This window comes from Protopterus annectens, chromosome 7.part0 (genome assembly GCF_019279795.1).
Source record: "Protopterus annectens isolate FY-2018-M chromosome 7.part0, PAN1.0, whole genome shotgun sequence".
Classification (NCBI taxonomy): Eukaryota; Metazoa; Chordata; order Ceratodontiformes; family Protopteridae; genus Protopterus; species Protopterus annectens.
In genome coordinates this window covers 1,640,798,796-1,640,819,903 of record NC_056739.1, presented here as the reverse complement: position 1 = coordinate 1,640,819,903, position 21,108 = coordinate 1,640,798,796, and positions in this window count along the sequence as shown.

The window sequence follows — 21,108 nt, the reverse complement described above, 5'->3', positions numbered from 1 at the left end:
TAACAGTTAGAGAATGGGCAAACTGTACATCAACACCCTGATTGGAGAACGAACGTTCTCCAGCAGGGTATTAATGTACAAGTAATGCCTACTGACAAACGAGTCTGCTGATTCACGGCAGCATATCAGGCTGCTGTGGAGCTCAGACTGCAAAAAAAAAAAAAAATTAACGGCTGCCATTTTTTTACGCTTGCTAAGCAGTAGTTCTATTGTTTAGTTAGCATAAAATGTAAAACAAAAAAAGATAGACATTTTGTGTGTGTGTGTGTGTGTGTGTGTGTGTGTGTGTGTGTGTGTGTGTGTGTGTGTGTGTGTGTGTGTGTGTGTGCGTGCATGTGTGTGTGTGTGTGTCTGTGTGTGTGTGTGTGTGTGTGTGTGTGTGTGTGTGTGTGTGTGTGTGTGTGTGTGTGTGTGTGTGTGTGTGTGGATGTATGTGTGTGAAAGCAGAAGAGACTGTGTATGTGTGTATGAGAGACAGAGAATGGGCTCTGTGTAAAATTGTTGTTTCACTTACTTATTTTTTTTAAGCACTATATTATTTTTATATATGTTTGATATAAAATGCTGTCTTCAACACCATTAACATATACTACAGCAAATCTGAAACATTAGGCTGAGGAACTATTTTACATTAAAAATATTTAAAAAATAATATAGTACATAAAAAAGATAAATAAGCAAGTAAAACACAACAATTCTACAGAGAACTCATTCTCTAAGCACTATAATGCCCTCCAGTGTGTGTGTTAATATGTAACTAACACCCTCCCAGTGGTGAAGAGGCACGATGCCACCCCTGGGTGGGCATTAATTACACATTAACACACACCCTGTCAGACATTATTGCTTGCCTGGATAAGACATATTTTGGCAGGGAGAATGCAACCCTGAATGTGTGGTTCTGCCCCCATACCCTTTACCTCTAAGTATATTTCTCCAAGATCATACCACCTTATGAAAAAAGTGCATTTGCCATTTCTCTGAATTTCTGTGACCTTTAAAGTGGATATTTAGAGGATGGTAGTGTGATGACAAAGCCCCAACATTAGGGTGGGATCAAGGGGAAAAGCTTCCCAGCAAAAATAATTTCATATCTCTCTATACCCTTAATTGTCATGTGAAAATTGGTGGTTGACATGTTCAGATAAGTTTTGAATTTGATAATATAAAGTAGATAGAATATTTCCTGTATACCAACATAACAGTAATGCACAGCAGCTCATACAATCTTCTGCTCAGTAGCACACACACAGTAATCAGTTCTGTCTAGGTATGTTTTTACTGTAACAGATATTGTAACAAAAAATCAGGTGGAGGTGTTGTGATAGGGATTAAAGATCATGAGTTTTGTGATTAATACATATTTGGAGATAACACCAGTACTGCTGATTGTGTAACTGTGGCAATAAAACAAACACATGCTCCTGAGACCTCAACCTCATTACCACAATCAACAGAGCATGCTGGAGGGACAGGTTCATAACCCAGAGACTGCCCATGCTATGGAATAGACTTCCCATACATGTCAAGCAGAGCAGCTCACTGGTCCTCTTCAAGAGAAATCATGATGAGTGGATGGGAAATAAAAAGTTCACCCCGGGGATCACTCCAGTGGCTTTACTCGTTAGAGGCACTGGGAACTAACATTGCGCAGCATGAAGCCAGGGCAATTCTATGGGCTAGGCTTGTAAAGGCTCCAGGGCCATTAGCCTAGTGCACACCTATGAACCTATGAACCTATACCTGAAACAGATTTACAATTGTTGGAGAGTATAGATAACTAACATTAAGTGCTGATGTCCTAGAGGAATTAATGCATTTCATACATGAGACACAGAAGGGGAAAATAATAGTATTTGAGGAGTTGAATTTTCCAGAAAAAGACTGGAATAATATTGATTTTACATTATAAATAAGGAAGTGCTTCATATGAAGCAATCATTTTCTCCCCGGGCCTCTGCTGAAAATGGGCTACTACCCAGTCAGACCTAAATAAATAATAAATATTGACATATAAATCATTAAAATAAACAGGTTACCCTTTTTGTTTTGCATGTATAATGACCTGTATTAAATTATCAATAGTTCAATACACTGAAAAATCAAAAAGCAGTCCACTGAATTGATTGCCTTCTCTTTAACACACCAAATTGACAAAATTACTAAAACTTATTTTTTGCAAAGCACAAGCCCCAAGCAGCCCCACCCCCACACACATATGCAGAAGTGCATGTGAGCAGCAATTCCTTTACACTGCTTTAGAGCAGCAGTCTGTACTTCACTGATTTTCTAGTTTTCATTCTTGATGTAATTTTATCCAATGATATAAAGTACAAATTTAATTTGATAAGGTGCACATTGACAAACAGAATATGTGTGTGTGTATGTGTGTGTGTGTGTGTGTGTGTGTGTGTGTGTGTGTGTGTGTGTGTGTACTATTTCATACATGAAATGAAGTCCATGTGGTTGCAGGTCTTCAATCCTAACTTCATAATTTGCAACTCATTTTTGTAATCATGAAATGCATTTATTAGAAAACAAATCATGTCAGTAACAGTTAATATGCCAGTAATCACATACTATGTACCCTCAACTTCTCCTCTGATACTGTTGCATGGTTCTCCAGCTACCTGACTGATAGATCTCAATCAGTGAGATGGCACTCTGCACTCTTTCCTCCTCTCCCTGTAAAAATGGGTGTACCTCAAGGGTCTATCCTAGGGCTTTTACTTTTTAATATCTTTACTAATCAGCTCTATACCTCATGTCCTCAGTCATCTTTAATGCAATATGGAGATGATTCTACAGTCATCACCACAACCAACTCTCCCTCTAAGCTCTTCTCAGCTACTCAGGCATCTTTTAACTTAGTTGAAACATGGCTCTCCAACAACCAGCTCATCCTTAACCCTAAAAAAACAAAGCTGTTACTCTTCCTACCTAAAAAGTTCAACAATATTAAATCCTCCTTCTCCATACAATCCCTGAATAACACTCCCATTCAGGTAGAATCTAGCACTAAGCTTTTAGGCGTAACCATCGACGATCAATTTAGATTTGACTTGCATGTTAATAACTGTATCGAAAAGACTCATTCAAAACTAGGGCTCCTTTACCGTAACAAGACATTCCTTATCCCTGAAGCCAAGATTACTCTCTCTCTTACCTACCTTCTACCCAGTCTAAAGTACAATTCTCAAATTCCCACAAATCTTAACTCAACACTCCTGAGCAAACTCAAATCTACCTAAACAAGGTAGCTAAATTTGCTGCCCAACAAACCTACAAATCCCATCACTGTCTCTCTCTAAAACACCTAAACTGGCTTGAATTACCCCACCAGCTTCTTCTGTCTCAGCACCAGATCATCCATGCTATCCTATACCAGGTTTCCTACTGCCCCGCACTATCCCCTCTCATCTCCCATTATTTTCCCTCCAGACCTCTCCGAAGTTCTAACCAAGACCTACTACAAATCTACAAACCCAAGTCTAAATTTGGATGCAACATGTACAGCTATCACCCTACTATTGCTTGGAAAAGGCTCCCACTAAAAATGAGGTCCCTTACACATCCTAAACAATTTAAGACAGCCACCAAAGAGCACTTTAAAAGTCACTGATCCTGCCACTGCACTCTCCCTCCTTAAACATTCCCTACTTCCATACCTTAATCTACGTTCTGCCCTTAACTCACTCTTCTCACTAGCTCTCCCTAATCTTCCTTGACTACTCTTTCTACTGTCTTCTAAAAATCTATTAAGCAAATCACCTCAGAGAAACATTTTATTGTAATTGTCTTCATGCAACTACATTATGATAAAACTGGGTTTTTGTAACCACTTACCCCAAAAATTATATTCATCTTAATGACATATTTCGTTTTATACATCTTGAAATAGTTTTGCTATACTCCTGATTATTGACACTGTATAACATTGTTTTCCTACTTAACACTTTGTAATAATCATGTAACATTGCTGTTTAATGCTAATTTATAATGAAAATTGCTTAAAATGTTGGAGCTTTTCTCCCCGAGCCTATGCTGAAAAAGGGCTTTTTAGCTCAGTTGGACAATCCCAGTCAATAAATGTAAAATAAATAAATAAAATAACTTCACATTTTGAAAGCGTAGCTGAATTCAACGATAGTCACGCACAGCTCATATGATTAACAAGATAGCTGCCAGAAACACAGCTAACAATACTCACATTTGATACTTACCCATCATTTCAAATAAAAAAAAATCAACTGATAGACTTGTCAATGCAAAATAGAAAAATTACTCAGCATTTGTGCCATACCTTCATGTCAAGATGGGTACTGGAGCACGATCGAAGTCTACAACTAAGCTTATGAAGTTGTTTAGACTCATCAGAGGAAGAAACTTTCCAGTTACTAAAGATAGTTGACATTATCATTGCAGTTACACTTCTAATCCACTAATAAATGATATTTTAGCCCCACCAGTTTCTAGAATTTATTCCTAATCACCAAAATGTATCATTGTGTATAGAGGGAAGATTGGTAAATGTAGCATAACACTTGTAGTCAATACAATGTAACCAGTTAATTCTCAAACAAACTGATATGGTATGTGAGAGATGTATTTACACAATGTTGCCGGAGGCAAAAATCTCACATAACAGTATTCCTAATGTCAATAAGGTTGTCAATAGTACACACGCTGCACCCATCACACACAATTCAAAGCAGACATATAGACCCACATATGCTGAGGCACTTATATGTAATCTTCCTAAACTCCAAAAACCTCCTAGATGAAGTGCACATAACAAATACTGTCAGCAGCCCTAAATGCACTTTATCAAAACAACACCCACATCAACACATACAGACACATCTCATGGAGCCTCTACTTCTAAGGCCATAAGGCAAGCCTTCCCATAATCTAACATTTTGGCCATTGAAGACCTCATCATATGGCATACTAATGTCCCTCTCACCAGATGTGTAAGGAGAAAGTCATAGTCATTTGCTTATCAGGGGTAGGATCCACCACATTACACAGCCACTCAGGTCATTGGACCACAAGTACCAGTATGACTCAGTCATAGTCCATGTGGGTGTAAATTACCTGAGGTGTACATCTCTCAACTATATGAAGAGAGACATCATGGAACTCTTGGAATATGTATTCCAGTCTGGTATAAGCCTAGCACTGAGGAGCATTTTATCTTCTCCAAGGATGATGCCACACTATGAATAAAAGATGATCGACTTTAATAATTGGTTTAGTTTTGGATGTCATTCTAAGGGGGTGCAATACTTGTTAGCATGGAAGGAAATGGTCAACAGATCATGCTGCTTTACCATGGATGGTCTGCATCTCTCCACTCTAGGCTTTCGAATATTAGCTAAAACATTGTCTTTCCTCATAGTGCGTTTTTTAGGCAATGCCAAACTGAAAGTATTTTTGACATAGTAAATCAAAACTAAGAAAATCTAAAGGTATTCCTGCTCAGTGCTAGGACTCTAAACAAAAAACTTCACTCCTTAGAAACTCTCTTTACCCTAGAGAGTGCTGACATATATGCAGTCACTGACATGTGGTTTAAAGCCATGGGAAGTATTCCAGCAGTGCAAGGTTATAATTCCTTTCACACTATTAGACCAGCTACTACACAGACAAGGATTAAAGGTAAAGATGTCTTTTATTTAATTAAAAATAAATATAGCTCAGGGTCAGTCAAACAGGACAATGTACTTGAGCTACTCCATGTTCTAATCACCATAAGCAAAATCCAATACCACTTCCTTGCAAGCTATAAGCCCCTCTCTGGGACCCAGGAAACCCATATCATGTATTTAAACTTATTGGCAACATTCACCATCCAACCCATTACCATATTCATGGGTGACTTTAATTACCCTGCTATTAACTGAGAATCCTATATGGCATCAAACTTATGGGCACAGAGATACCTGGATTTTGTAAACATAAACTCCCTGGATCAGATTGTCAATACACCAACCAGCGGTGCAACCATACTTGATTTGGTTCTCACCAATATAGGAGAATGCAGCACATCCCCTGTGTAATGTATTCTTGGTAAGATCAGACCACAAAATGGTCTCTTTTGAAGTAAAAATAAAACCTGGACTCCCAACTAACACCAGAATATTCAAGACCTACTCTATGGCTAACTTCCTGTTATTAAGTGGTAAGCTGGCAAAATTTCAAGCCCCCATAAATCCAGAGAACACTGCTGCCTTTGCAGAACTGTTCACAAAAACCCTTTACAAGTATGCTAATAGCTGCATAAATGCAGCTGTACCCACCAGGAAGAAGCCTAGAAATAACTCAAAAAACAAGCCATCCTGGCGGAATCACAAAATCATTAGGCTGTATAACAAAAGAAAGAAAATCATGCTAAAAATTATGAGGTGCAGCACCCAGCAGGATAAAAGCACTCTCATCATACTAAACAAGTAATTCAGAGAGCAAATGAAGTCAACCTAAGCCAAATTTGTGGCAAGTTCCATCTCCAGGCCAAGGACAATCACAAGTCATTCTTTAGCTACGTCTGTACCTTCAAATACAATACACAATTGTGTGCAGTGCTCATTGTAAATAGAGCCATGAATACCAAATGAGAACCTATAGGAAGCCTAATGGCCAACAAATTCAGCTTCAACTTTATCCTGTCTTCCCTCAATCTTCCCTCAGGAAATACTATCAAATATAACTTCCCCTGCTATCACTAGAGAATGGGTCCTTAGTGCTCTCTTTATAGCCAAGAACACTGCATGAATGCACCCAAACAATATCCCAGGATGCCTTCTAAATATTATGAAACATGACCTGTCAGGCTGTCTGGAATTTCTATTTAACTGTAGCCTTAAAACAGGCTTCATGCCTCATGAATGGAAAACAGCAACAGTCATCCCTCTCCGCAAATGTGGGCCATCCACAGACCCTGGAAACTACAGACCCATAAGTCTCATTACTCTTATATGCAAAGCCATGGAAAGAATTATCATGGAAATGATCAACAATGATATAGTAAACCTGCAAACATTATACATCACTTTTAATATATCTAGCCATTGTCAGTCAACCATAACATAGCTCATTCAAATCCTGCCTTTTTTTAAACCTCGTTCTTCCTCTGCATGTAGTGATCCCACGTTTCTGACTTTTCCTATGTAATTTGCTCCTACCCTTTTTTAAAGATCTAGTTGTTTTATCTCTGTTACTATCTTTTTCTACTTGTAGTAAAGTTGGTTTAGACTTTGATTTCCCTTTTCTAATAATTGCTTTTTGGCAGCCATCATAATTAGATTCAGCAAGGCCTTACTATATTTAATAAAGATGTTTCTTGTTTAAAAAAAATAATGATATAGTAAACCGATAGACACTGGTCCCAACACAGTATGGTTTAATCAAGGGCAGATCATGCCTGGTCAACTTGGTGGATTTCTTTGAGAAGGTCACCAAAATAATGGGTGATGGCAAAAATTTTCACACTGCTTACCTTGACCCGGCCAGGGCATTTGATACAATACTCCACTTAGGCAAACTCAAAAGGTGAGATACAAATCCATATGTTACCTGGTAGATAGTCAACTGGCACACAAACAGAATCCAGGAAATTAGAATTGGGGAGTCCACCTCTACAAAGAGGCCAGTCATAAGTGAAGTCCCTCAGGGATCAATCCTTGGACAGCTTATTTTTGTCATTTACTTTTCTGAAGTTAAGGTCAATGTCAATGGTCTCTGGCTGACTAAATATGCAGATGATTGCAAATTAGGAGCTGTCATTGAATCCTACATCAACAGAAATGTTCTCCAGGAAGGGGTGATACAGACAAACAACTGGTGTCGGAGCCATGAACTAAAATTAAATGCCAAGAAATGCATAATAGTATCTTCAAGAAGTCATCCACCACTGGTAACTATCATATTAACAACACACTCTATAGAGCTGACCCAGAAGACAGGGGAGAAAAGACTAGTTTATTTTGTTTCTACATATAGTGTTTTCAGTGATGTTTTAATAGATATTGTTAAGCACTACTGGAATTTTTTGTTTAGATCAATGGACCTAAAAAAATTATTGACTAGGTCTTTAGGCATTTCATTTCATAGAGGCAGGAATTTAAAAGATATCTTGGTACACAATAAATGTAAATATTCCACTAAGACACTGGAATATAGGACCATGCAGAGACTAGGAACTTCACCCTGTGGTCATTGCAATGTTTGTCATTATATTGTTCCAACTTTTAAGTATATGCCATGTATTTGAAGCTAAAAATATATATAGCTGTAACACTGAAAGTATTATTTATGTGTTGAAATGTCCTTGTAACCTTGTATATATAGGATAAAGTAAAAGGAAGTTTAAAACTAGACTGCAGGAGCATGTCAGGAATATTATAAATAATAAAGAAGATAACCCTGTTGCTAAACATTTTATGCTGGTTCACAATTCTAATCCAAATGGGCTACAAGCCACTATCTTAGAACATATTATGAAGGGTGTATTTTCTGATGATTTGTATAAAAAGAAGTTGTTATATAAAGAACGTATTTTCATTTTGAAATATGACACTTTATTTCCTCAGGGTCTGAATGTGGAATGTAACTGGAGGCTTCTTATCTGATGAGAAAGCAGTATTAAGTATTTTTTAATGTTTATTGATTATTTGGTTTAGGCTAATTGTTTAATTGTTAGATGTATTAGGGTATATAAACTGTGTAAGTTATGTGATGTTTTATATTCCTTGAAGGCGGTTGCTGAAGCACTAGAGGTGCAATAAACTGGTGTTTTAAGTGGATTCTTCATCTGTGGTCTTCAGTTTTATCTTTTCTTTTTGGTTTGTGCAGTGTTTGGTCTGTTTTCATGGTGAATTAATCTTCATTTGGGATCTCCAGGCTCTTAAGGGATGACACACAGGAAGGTAGTCAAAAAACTATAGACAGTTTTGTAATGCATCAGAATGCTTCAGTTATGGCTGGTTCCAACGTTGCCAATACTTCTGCTTCAGTGGGTGTTTCCTCTACTTCACATTTTTTTGAAAGGCTTGAACAAGCAAGAAATTCTAGAGTGAATGATCCATTTGCCTCTGTGGGACAATTTGGCCCTTCTTCCAGTCCTTCTGGTGAATCAAGTGCTTTAATGAGTAAGTTGGAGCAGTTACTGCATAAAGAAACTGCTGTATACTTTAATCTGTTAAGCTTGCAAAGATATGTTGACTTAGATTTTACACCTAGGGGACTAAGAGCCTATAAAAGTCCCTCTACTCCTTTTGATATGTCTGATGAAAGGGATATGCAGTTTTCTAAGAAATGGTTATTGACAGCTCATTGTTGTACTTTAGAATGGATTTCCATTCTATTAGAAAGAGATCATGTGAAACAAAACAAGCTTAAGGAAGACATTAGAGCTGCCTATAATGACATATGTAAAATACTTACATTTATGCAGTTTGACAAGTTTTTAGCAGAAGTAAATATTGGTTTAGATAAATATGAAAAAGAACTCATTGATCGGAAATGCACAAAACTGAAAAGAGATCTAAAATTCTATCAAAGTAATTGCGCCTTTTTATCGTAAAAACCAACACATTTTCATCATAATAAAGGCTCTGGTCCCTTTAAGAAATCACCAGCTCCTTCTAGGAGTGTGCCTTTTGCTGCAGATGTTTCAGGCGTTTCCTCTAATGGTGGAGGTGAAGGAGAGCATTTTCCAGTGTTACCAGCAGCTCAAAATCCATCTAGATTAACCTCAGATTTTCGGAGAGGGAACCAGCAGTTTCAGAAAGAGCAGAGAGAGCAGAGTGAGAGGAAGAAAGGAAGATTTCAGTCTGGAAACTTTAACAATCAAGAAGGACACAGTTTCAATGATAACAAGAGAAGCAAATGGCATTAGTGTGACTGTAAATAATGTTGTGCAAGATATTCTTGACAGTTCTGTGTCTTTTGTTTACAAAGATGTGGGTGAAACAATCCATACTGCATCTGAGTGTAAAAAAAATTCTATTGTTCATAACATTTCTGGTCTGTAGATCAGATGAATGTTTTGAATTATGGTCTTATATACCCACAGTGCTGCCTCGGTTACATGAATTAAAGTGTGATATTTTTAGACTGTGTAGGAAGATACATTTAATATATTTCTTTGCCAATAACCAGTATAAAGAAGCTGATGGTAGTTGGTTAGAATCTGATAGTTTAGAGAACAGTTTTTATTCTTGTGTATCTGACCCTGAGGAATGTTTTGACTGTGCAAGTGACTATAATGCCTATAGTTTGTTAAAAACTGATAAAATAATGAGTAAAAGTGATTTTATTCCTCCATACCAACATGAACATATAAAGTGTTTTTCTCAAATGTTGAATTTTGCTGTAGAAAATGCTTTTTGTGATTTTATGCAGTATAAGCATAAGTTGGTATATAACTTGAATAAAAATGAATGGAAGGAACTACAGGCATTAGCGAATAATGAACATCTTATTATTAAACCATCTGATAAAGGTGGTAAGATAGTGGTAATGAATGTTTCTCAATATTATAAAATGTGTATGACATATCTGGATGATACCAATACTTATGTTAAGAGTAATACAAATGAATATATTAAGGCTATGAATGATTTTGACACCATTATATCTAAGGGAGAGAGGTTAAAATATTTTTCACAAAATGACAAAGATAAAAAGTTTAATACTGATGACAGTGAGTTGGCTTTATTTTACTGTCTTCCAAAAATTCATAAAATTGGGGTTGACTCACCTGGTAGGCCTATTGTATCTGCTCAAAAATATTTTTTATCTAATACTGGGAAATTTTTGCATGAATATTTATTCCTTTATGTAATAAAGTTATCTAGTTATATTAGGGATAGTTTTGATTTTTTGGAAAAATTATCTAAAATATAATGGAGTGCAGATATGTTTTTTATAAGTGTTGATGTTGTTAGTTTGTATGCTAACATACAGTGTCAGTTTGGACTAGAAGCAGTAAGATACTTTTTGGGTGATAGTCCAGTAACGTATTATATTATTGAAATATTGGAATTTTGTTTGAATAACATTTTTTTTATGTTTAATGAACTAATATACAGACAAATCAAGGGCACTGCCATGGGGGCATCTTTTGCCCCCATGTATGCCAACCTGATGATGGGTTTGTATGAGTTAGAATGGTTATATCATATAGATTTTTTTTTAAAAGTATGTAGTTAGTTATTTTCGTTTTATAGATGATCTTGTTTTTATTTGTAAAGGTGGGATATCTTATGTTGGTCAGTTTATAGAAGTTATGCAACATAATAGATTTGGACTTTCCTTTGATGGCATACAGGTGGGCAAAGATATAACTTTTTTAGACATACATCTGATTTTGGAGGACAGCAATACTTTATGTATGTCTGTGCATAGAAAATTTGCTGATAGTAATCAGTATTTGATGGGGACTAGCTGTCATCCAGTTCATACTTTGGTCTCCTTGCCCTATGGGGAATGTATGAGACTTAGACGGCTATGTAATACTGACACGGACTTCTTTAAGGAAATTAGTGTGACTAGTGAGATGTTTAGATTGAGGGGCTATAGTGAAGCTAGTATTCAAACAGCTATAGATAAGGTTATTAATGAACAACATAAAGTTGATACTTATAAGTATGGAAGTAAGGGGTATAAGTTAAAAGTTAGAAATCAAGAGAAAAGACTAGTTTATTTTGTCTCTACATACAGTGTTTTCAGTGATGTTTTAATAGATATTGTTAAGCACTACTGGAATTTTTTGTTTAGATCAATGGACCTAACAAATTTATTGTCTAGGTCTTTAGGCATTTCATTTCATAGAGGTAGGAATTTAAAAGATATCTTGGTACACAATAAATTTAAATATTTCACTGAGACACTGCAATATAGGACCATGCAGAGACTAGGAACTTCACCATTCACTGTCATTGCAATGTTTGTCATTATATCGTTCCAACTTTTGAATATATAAATGGCCATGTATTTGAAGCTAAAAATATATCTAGCTGTAACACTGAAGGTATTATTTATGCGTTGAAAGGTCCTTGTAATCTTGTACATATAGGAGAAAGTAAAAGGAAGTTTAAAACTAAACTGCAGGAGCATGTCATGAATATTATAAATAATAAAGAAGATTGCCCTGTTGCTAAACATTTTATGCTGGCTCACGATTCTAATCCAAATGGGCTACAAGCCACTATCTTAGAACATATTATGAAGGGTGTATTTTCTGATGATTTGTATAAAAAAAAGTTGTTATATAAAGAATGTATTTTCATTTTGAAATATGACACCTTATTTCCTCAGGGTCTGAATGTGGAATGTAACTGGAGGCTTCTTATCTGATGAGAAAGCAGTATTATGTATTTTTTAATGTTGATTGATTAATTGGTTTAGGCTAATTGTTTAATTGTTATATGTATTAGGGTATATAAACTGTGTAAGTTATGTGATGTTTTATACTCCTTGAAGGCGGTTGCCGAAGTGCTAGAGGTGCAATAATCTGGTGTTTTAAGTGGAGTCTTCATCTGTGGTCTTCAGTTTTATCTTTTCTTTTTGGTTTGTGCACAAATCCATATGTTGCCCGGTAGATAGTCAACTGGCACACAAACAAAATCCAGGAAATTAGAATTGGGGAGTCCACCTCTACAAAGAGGCCAGTCACAAGTGGAGTCCCTCAGGGATCAATCCTTGGACAGCTTATTTTTAGCATTTACTTCTCTGAAGTTAAGGCCAATGTCAATGGTCTCTGGCTGACTAAATCTGCAGATGATTGCAAATTAGGAGCTGTCATTGAATCCTACATCAACACAAATGTTTTCCAGGAGGGGTGATACAGACAGACAACTGGTGTCGGAGCCATGAACTAAAATTAAATGCCAAGAAATGCATAATAGTATCTTCAGGAAGTCATCCATCCCTGGTAACTATCATATTGACAACACACTCTTCAGAGCTGACCCAGTAGCCAGGGGGCTTAAGGCCACACATTGGCTGTACTTTAGGCTTTGACCATCATGTGTCTACTAATGAGGAAATCATTCTATGTTGTGCAACTTATAAATAAAGGCATTCATCAGACTTATTATTGAATACAATGCCCCCTTTGGTATGTACCCAACAAGGCATACCCAGCAACTGGAACATCCACAGTGGTTCCTCACTAAAAGAATATAGGGAGTAAGTAAAATATCCTATGAAGACCACCTCAAGGTTCTATCCCTGTATTCTGTCTCCTACAGGCTGTTGAGGGAAGATCTTTCCCTGGCATACAGGGGATTGTCAGACCCCATTCTAATGGACCTCCTGCATATCCACAAAATAAACAGAATTACCTGTCCTAAAGTCTTAAACTTTGCCTGTGATATAAGTAAGATCTGCTGGAGAGACAGGTATGTATTCCAGATACTACCCTGTCTCTGGAACAGGCTCCCCATCTATGTTAAGCAGAGTTCCTCCCTAACCCAATTCAAGTGTAACTTAGACAATTGGATGGAAAAAAGGAAATTCATCCCTGGATTGGCACCTATGTCTCTATTATTGGACACAGGCAACCTGTAAATGGTTCATCTCCCAGTACTCTGTTTGCAAATGTTTCATCTCCCAGACCTCTGCTTACATTTATCAAGGGTCCAAGAACTTGTCAGAGATTTGGAATGCACGGCTAGGCTTAAGCCTATACAAAGTTTATCTGTTACTGTGATGAGCAGCAGCACTTATCCCATATTCATGCTGCCTGTTGCGCTTACATGAGTGTAAGCTAGGTTTCATGTCCAGTGACAGTTTTGCTGCCAGGAAGCCATGCAGAGCAGCATGAGTGCGGAAGCAAGAAATATTCAAGTTTGCCTATAAGCAAACCTGCTTCGCGAGATCACACAGATGGCCACGATGACTACCAGAGATTAAAATATTGAAGTAAAAGCAGTAATAACACAGTAAAGTACTGAGTGCAATGTTTTATTTTATTTTACATTTATTGACCGGGCTAGTCTAGCTGGATATAAGTCCATTTTCAGTAGAGGCCCGGGGAGAAAAGCTACAGGTGATGAACAAATGCAGTTTTAACATACATACAGAGACAGTGACATATACAATCAAGATTATACTAAAAAGGCTATACATAACAAAAAGGTTGAGACAAAGGTATATACAGCCAAAATGCAGTATGGTACAAAGGTAAGGTACAGAAGTTGTACTTGATGCACCAAGAGGAATTAAATTCAAAGTGTCTATTGGTTACGGAGAACAATGTACACTAAAACAATTATTTGTAGAATGAAATAATGGAGGGAGAAAGTACAAAGTAAGGCCAAATACAAGGAAATGTACACTGAGCAGGGAAAGTGTACTGATGAAAATGGGCACAGACATGAATGGTAAAAATAAATACAGAGGAAGAGGGCATGGTAAATATGACAATGTCCACAAAATATGATATGAATGTCAGTGTATGTACACTTCCAAGATAACATTAAGCACATATGTAGATAGCACAGTACATACTACTGTTTACACCTCCTGTGCAAGTATATTATATTAACACACTTGACAATATATATGTGATGGTCACAGAAGGTTACATGTCAGTGGAGGGAAGTGATTGTGATATAAACATCATTGACATACTCACAGGAGAAGTCACTTAACCAGGACAGTATATACAGTAAGGGGTGTGTGCATACATTGAAGATCTGCAAAATGACTTTCTTGAGTATGACTGACATGTCAGCATAGCTCTCAGCCAATCAGGGACATATATCAACAGTATCCTGGACAAATGTAGACAGAAAGACGCACAAACATGGACCCTTTAAAATATTATGACCATTAAACTGTGGCATTGACGAAATATGTGATTGTGACTTATAATACATGTTCTGCAGTAACATATCTGTACAGATGGGACTTCACCACCTCTTCCCCAAAATGGCCACTTTCTGGAGGGTTTAGCAGGGACATTCTTAAACCGGGATTTGTAATCGGGGAAATCCTGGCCAGTTGAGAGGTTTGCATGACACATAAGCCACAATCCCTACCTGCAAGAATCAAACCAATGCCATCAATGTTGTCACTGAACTGTGTTTTCACTGGTTGCAACACAGAAAGATGTATCACACAAGCATCTAATAGAACACCTTGAAGAGAAATTTGCACTGACAAATTCTAATGGATATGCATCCCAAAGAATAGTTCTGTATGGCCTACCAGATGTGTGAGAGCTCACTGTAACAAATATGATACACTTGACTAGAGTATCCCTGCTTGGCATAGGTATCAGCCATACAGATAACAACACATACAAACACCACACTGTTATGAGTGGACTCCCTATACACAGCAGGGTGTTACATGCATATACCACATGTAATAGCAATGGATATCGTTTGAAGCATCTGCAATTGATGTGTGAATTAAAAACTGGTATGTTATAATGAGCGGTACAGCAGTATGAGAAATTGATGGTAATGTATCAACTATTCCCTTGTGCACAGAAAGTACAGCAGTGCAAAGTCAAGTGTCAGTGATCAACTCTCACTATAATGTTGTATACACACCAAAAATACATGGAGCACCGTCTATACATGTCAAATCTCAACACATGTGCAACACGATCATTGTCCCACTGACATTACCAGTAAAAATGTTAAATTGCCATGAAATGCTAACATACATCCATATGTGTTCATGCAAGCTATCAAGTGCTAATAGTGATGCGATGTACTGGTACGTCCGTGATGCAGTACAGTCCCACTATAGCTGTACCTATGCTATAATTGGACTTCAAGCTGTACATCCGCTACAAATAAAACCTTGAGTATGAATCACGTGTGACACAGTGGAACTGTTAAGACAGTCATACAACTCTACGTATTTCATGTGATTACATCAGTTATACATCATATGCTTATATGTTTATCAGTGGAAATGTGCGGGTTAGGTTCCTGACACCATATATGGACACATTACAACTGAGGTGGATTCTGTTCATACAGAACAGTTAATGACAGTCACACAATGCTACTGGGGAACACCTGCATAATCCTTGTGAACAGCAACAGAATAGTGCATACAAATGAATTCCCCAAGGTTGCAAATGAATCTCAACATGTCATATGTTTGTATACATAGCAGCATTACAATATGTGGATGAATCCAGGTGTATGTGCCCATGTAATCTGTATGATGTAATATTGCTGTATGTCAGATAACATTTCCAGATCCCAAGTATATGTATATATATATATATATATATATATATATATATATATATATATATACACACACACACACCTTTTCCATACTGCAGCTGTTACTGTGATTGTTGAATGAGAACTGTGTAGAATGCTGATATAATCCACTACAAGAACACATGCCTTAGAAAGACAACAATGTACATCTCATCATCTCATGTCAGCAGTCCTCAGGAAGCATACTAAACAGCTGTTATTGAAGGAACATGTAACTAAAGGTCAGCAGCAGCCATCGCTACAGTAGCTCAAATCACTAATTGGAATACACTGTTGTAGGACTACAATGCATCCACACCTCAACATTGCACATGTGGATGACAACAACATTTACATATACAATGTTCATAGGGTCATAGGACATTACTAGGCTAATGGCCAAGAGCACATAAAATCCTTGCTATTATTATACCATTTAAACACAAGTTGCTATATCTAGGTGATGGAAGGTAGTTGGGTATGTGTGTGTATGTGTGTATGTGTGTGTGTTTGATTTTATTATAAACTGCCTCTGTCCATGCTTGACATGGGCACCACCGCATGACAGAATTAGCAATCATGCATTCAGTGGCCTGGAGAAGACTTGCAGAGGGTTACGAAGAAGTTCTGATTCACAATGTGTGTATGCATATTTGACATGATGACATCCTCAGTGTTCTGCAAAAAGGATGTTATGTAGAAAGAAGGAAAAGGGGATGTCAGATTCAGGGGGCTATGTGAAAGGTTCTCTTGAGTGGGAGTCAAATGAATAGAGATTCAACACATCATGCAATGCCTGTAATATACCACCAACTGCACACACACAAGTTGACTGTGGTCAGATTAAAACTTGATACCTGGGTAGTCATACAAGTGAGATTCCATACAATGTAAGACTAGTGACACTGCAGATGTCTGTCTTTAACAGTGTCAGAGCGCAATTCATACAGGATGAGATCATCAGTGTATACTGCTGGGAGGAGTGATAACACAGATGTGAACTCACATCCTGGTGTAAAAGTGACTTCAGACTGATAGTTGAATGAAGACACTCACACCCACACACACACACACACACACACACACACACACACACACACACACACACACATTGACTGATGTGAGATTAGAAACCCTACTTATCTTGTTATACTAGCTAGAGAACACAGTACATAATGATAGCACTACTGCAGAAGTCTAATTTTAATACTGCCATAGTGCCCTAACAGTGAATTACATCATCAGTGTATATTGAGAAAATGTTGTGAGGAGTGTCTGCCATAGATGTGGACTCACATCCTGGTGTAAGATTATCACAGTGCACTTCATGGAGGATGACATCATTATAGTGTTTCAGGTGACATACACTATTATGAGACTTGTGTACAAAACCAGTTGTGATATAATTGTGTGATTGCAGTTTGCAAAGTACATCTAAATATATCCTGACAACCCTAGGTGGAAGAAGCTGTCATGAATGCATATTGCAGAAGTGAGACAGACATGCACCTGTTTCTCAGGATGTTGTGTAGATGTCACACACATTTACACACACACACACACACACACACACACACACACACACACACACACACACACACACACACGTGCACGTGCGCACACACACTTTAGAAAAAAGAGCAGTGCAATGATGGAGTAAGTGTCTTCATATTCAGATGAAGCTATGTCTACATTAATACAAGTTACTGACAATATCAATGGGATATGATCATGGATGATGACCAATGTCCGGCTCATCACCTAGAAACTGATTTGCACATATGATGGCAAAGTGTTTGTTTGGACTTGTGAAGTAGTAGTGTACATTGGCGCTCACTGCCAAACTTTGTACAAATAGGGACCTACAGTAACTGACCTGTTTGGGTTTATCTGTAAAATGCATCTGTTTGTTGCTAATATTTCATGTGCCATGCTTGCAAGATATGTTATGGGAGAAATTGCTGGTAGCTAGTATGATGTGCACACTGTAGTTTATCTTTGAAATGTTGTGGCCAAAGGTTTATTACATAAGTAACTGTTGGTCTTGTCTTTCCCATTTGTGCAACATTAAAAGTTAATCAAATGCAGTTCTTTGCTTAAAAAAATTGAAAAAATAAATGTAGTATGTCTTTCTTCCTGCAAGCAGGCTTAGCAGAGATGCACAGCCATCTGCACTTTGGACAGTACTGAGTGTGGAAAATTGCTGCTTAGTTTTCTCTGTGGTACAGGGTGTAACAGCAGTGAACTTCTGACCAGAGCACAGGTGATCCAGGGGTCAAACCTGTATGGTTCTCTTTTTTTTTTTTTTTACAAATTATGTCATGATGTCATTAGCTAAGTAAATGTGATAAGGAATGCAAATGTGACTATCATTGACTACATTAAAGTATGTGTCTTCACCAAATTGTATCAGTAATGCCTACCTCAATATACTTCAACAACTATTAGCTGTTTGCAGGCCTCACTGCAAATCAGAGGTTAATTGTGTGTACAGCTTGCTACTAATGACAAGGAATGGAATATGCATATCTTTTGAAATGACTAGCATGACTTAGCAGATATTCTAACTATTTGTGTAGGGCCAGATATTCTGAAATGTTTGTGCAGTATTCTTCTTCACAGTAAGGACAGTTTCTACATCATATTAGATGAACATTTCATGCATCATCACCTGAACATGACACAAAGGAAATCCTACATCAGATTTTGAAACCTTGCACACTACAGGAGCACTGTTCACCTATTGAATCAAGGTAACATGTTTGTATTATCCATCAGCAGAGTAATGTCATCCATCAATGTAATAGATACAGACATGTAAAGAGGGGTAGGAGGGTGGGAGTGAAGGAGTGCCTACAATGGGAGATAGACATACACAAAACAATGTTTTGTGTAATGGAACATTTATGAACATGTTTTAGTCTGTTCTACTATTAAGCGGCCATACTCTGTAGCATGAAGTGATTGTAATGGAGGTAAAGAAAAGATTAGGAGAGGGACAACAAGCTTATTACATGCAGAACAAGACTGGACAAATATCTCATAGTTGTGGTGATGGATGTCACTTCAAATACTTTGTTCTGGATAATATTCAATATATCTCCATGAGAACGTATAACTATGGCAAATGGTACAATTTGGATGATTAAACACATCATAGACATGTAACACCACACTAAGAAATGATGTGAGTTGCATCTGGAATTGAACCCTTGATGCTATGGGCAAAGAAATCTCCAGTCAACTGATACTGCATGGAGATAACTGGACTAGTGCAGCCAATGGCAAAAACTCACCAGATTTTGACATAGGAACTGAACAGACATTCATGGCCACTCAGCATTGGCGAGTGATGCCAAATTCCACCAAAATGCAGAGGGCAAGAATTGAAGTTTTTTTTATGGGCCATTTCTTTTTATTTGTGTTGTGTGTGAGTATATTTTTGACTAGATTAAATGTGTGGAAATAGAGCTGATAGGAAAGTGTTGAAATGGGGTGACAAGCAGAGGGAATAATAAAAGGAACAAATCCTTGAATTTGCAGGAAGGAATTAGGAAATTATAGATATCTACTGCTTCAATATGGTAATATGCAAATGTAGACACAATTTGATGAATTTGCACGTTCTCTACATCACAGATAGGTAACAAAAATAAAAAAAATGGTGTTGTATGGCCAATTGGACCAAATCATGTGTGTTGACAAGACACATATGTGAAGTGGAGAGCTATGTGTGTAACTTTTTTTTGTGGGACAAGTGCCCATTTATTTATTTTTTTGTTTTTGGATTTCAAAAAGAGAGGAATGTTGGGGAAGGAGCCTAGGAATGTGAGGGTAAGGTAGGTAGAGTAGGTGAGGAAGCAAGTGTAGACAATCAAGACACACAAGACAGGCACAGGAATGATGGAGGGCACCAAAAGGTTGGGGAACACCAAGATTGAGGAAATGTAGGGGACATTGGAGGCACATGCTCATCAAGCATGGCAACAGTGACAATCTAGTCCTCACTCTCAGATTAGTCATCACTGTCCCCTTCCTCGGTTGCCTGGGAAACTGCTTGGCATGGATGTATTTTTTCTATTTTAAGGAGCAATTTCTCCAGTCGGCTAATCCAGGCACCAAGGCCCCTCTCTAATATTTAGGTTCATAGGTTCATAGGTAGGTACTAGGCTATCTGCCTGAAGGCATTTATAAGCCTAGCCAGAATGTGTTGGCTTTTGCTGCCCCCTTAGATTAGTTCCCATGACCATGCACAGCACTCACCTGAAGGCCAAAGGCTCCAAGTGACCCCATGGTATATAGTAGATTATAAATGTAATCATAAAAACGTAACACAATTAATCGCATATAGGTCATTGACATGCCTCTTGTTTGGACCAATAATTGGACACTGTGTGACAATCCATGCATGCAGTTGCATCCTGTACATAGTTAACTCTATAATTTTTTTTTATGTCAAGGCATCTTCAGACAGACACATGGATGCTCTTACACCTAGTCAAAGTCATAATGACACAATATGGAATAGTATTAGATACAGGTTTTCTCTTCCAATTAAAAAAATCAGTGACTAGGAAGAATTACTAACAGACTTTAGGATTGAAAGATTGCACCTGGATGAGTTTGCTTTACTTATAAGGTGTGCCATGTCGAAGGCTTTCCATACAATGCAGGCACCATGGTGGTCACAAGTCTGGGTGCTATAGACCTGGCTGCCCAAAACCCCCATGGCTGACTGCATGCTCAGGATGTTCTTATTGTGATAATTTGTGGGGACAGCTTTCTCCTGAAAGGGGATAATGATGTCCTTGGTTGTGTTCAGTTTTATGCCACATCAGTGGTACCAGTCATTGGTCTGAGTGAGTGC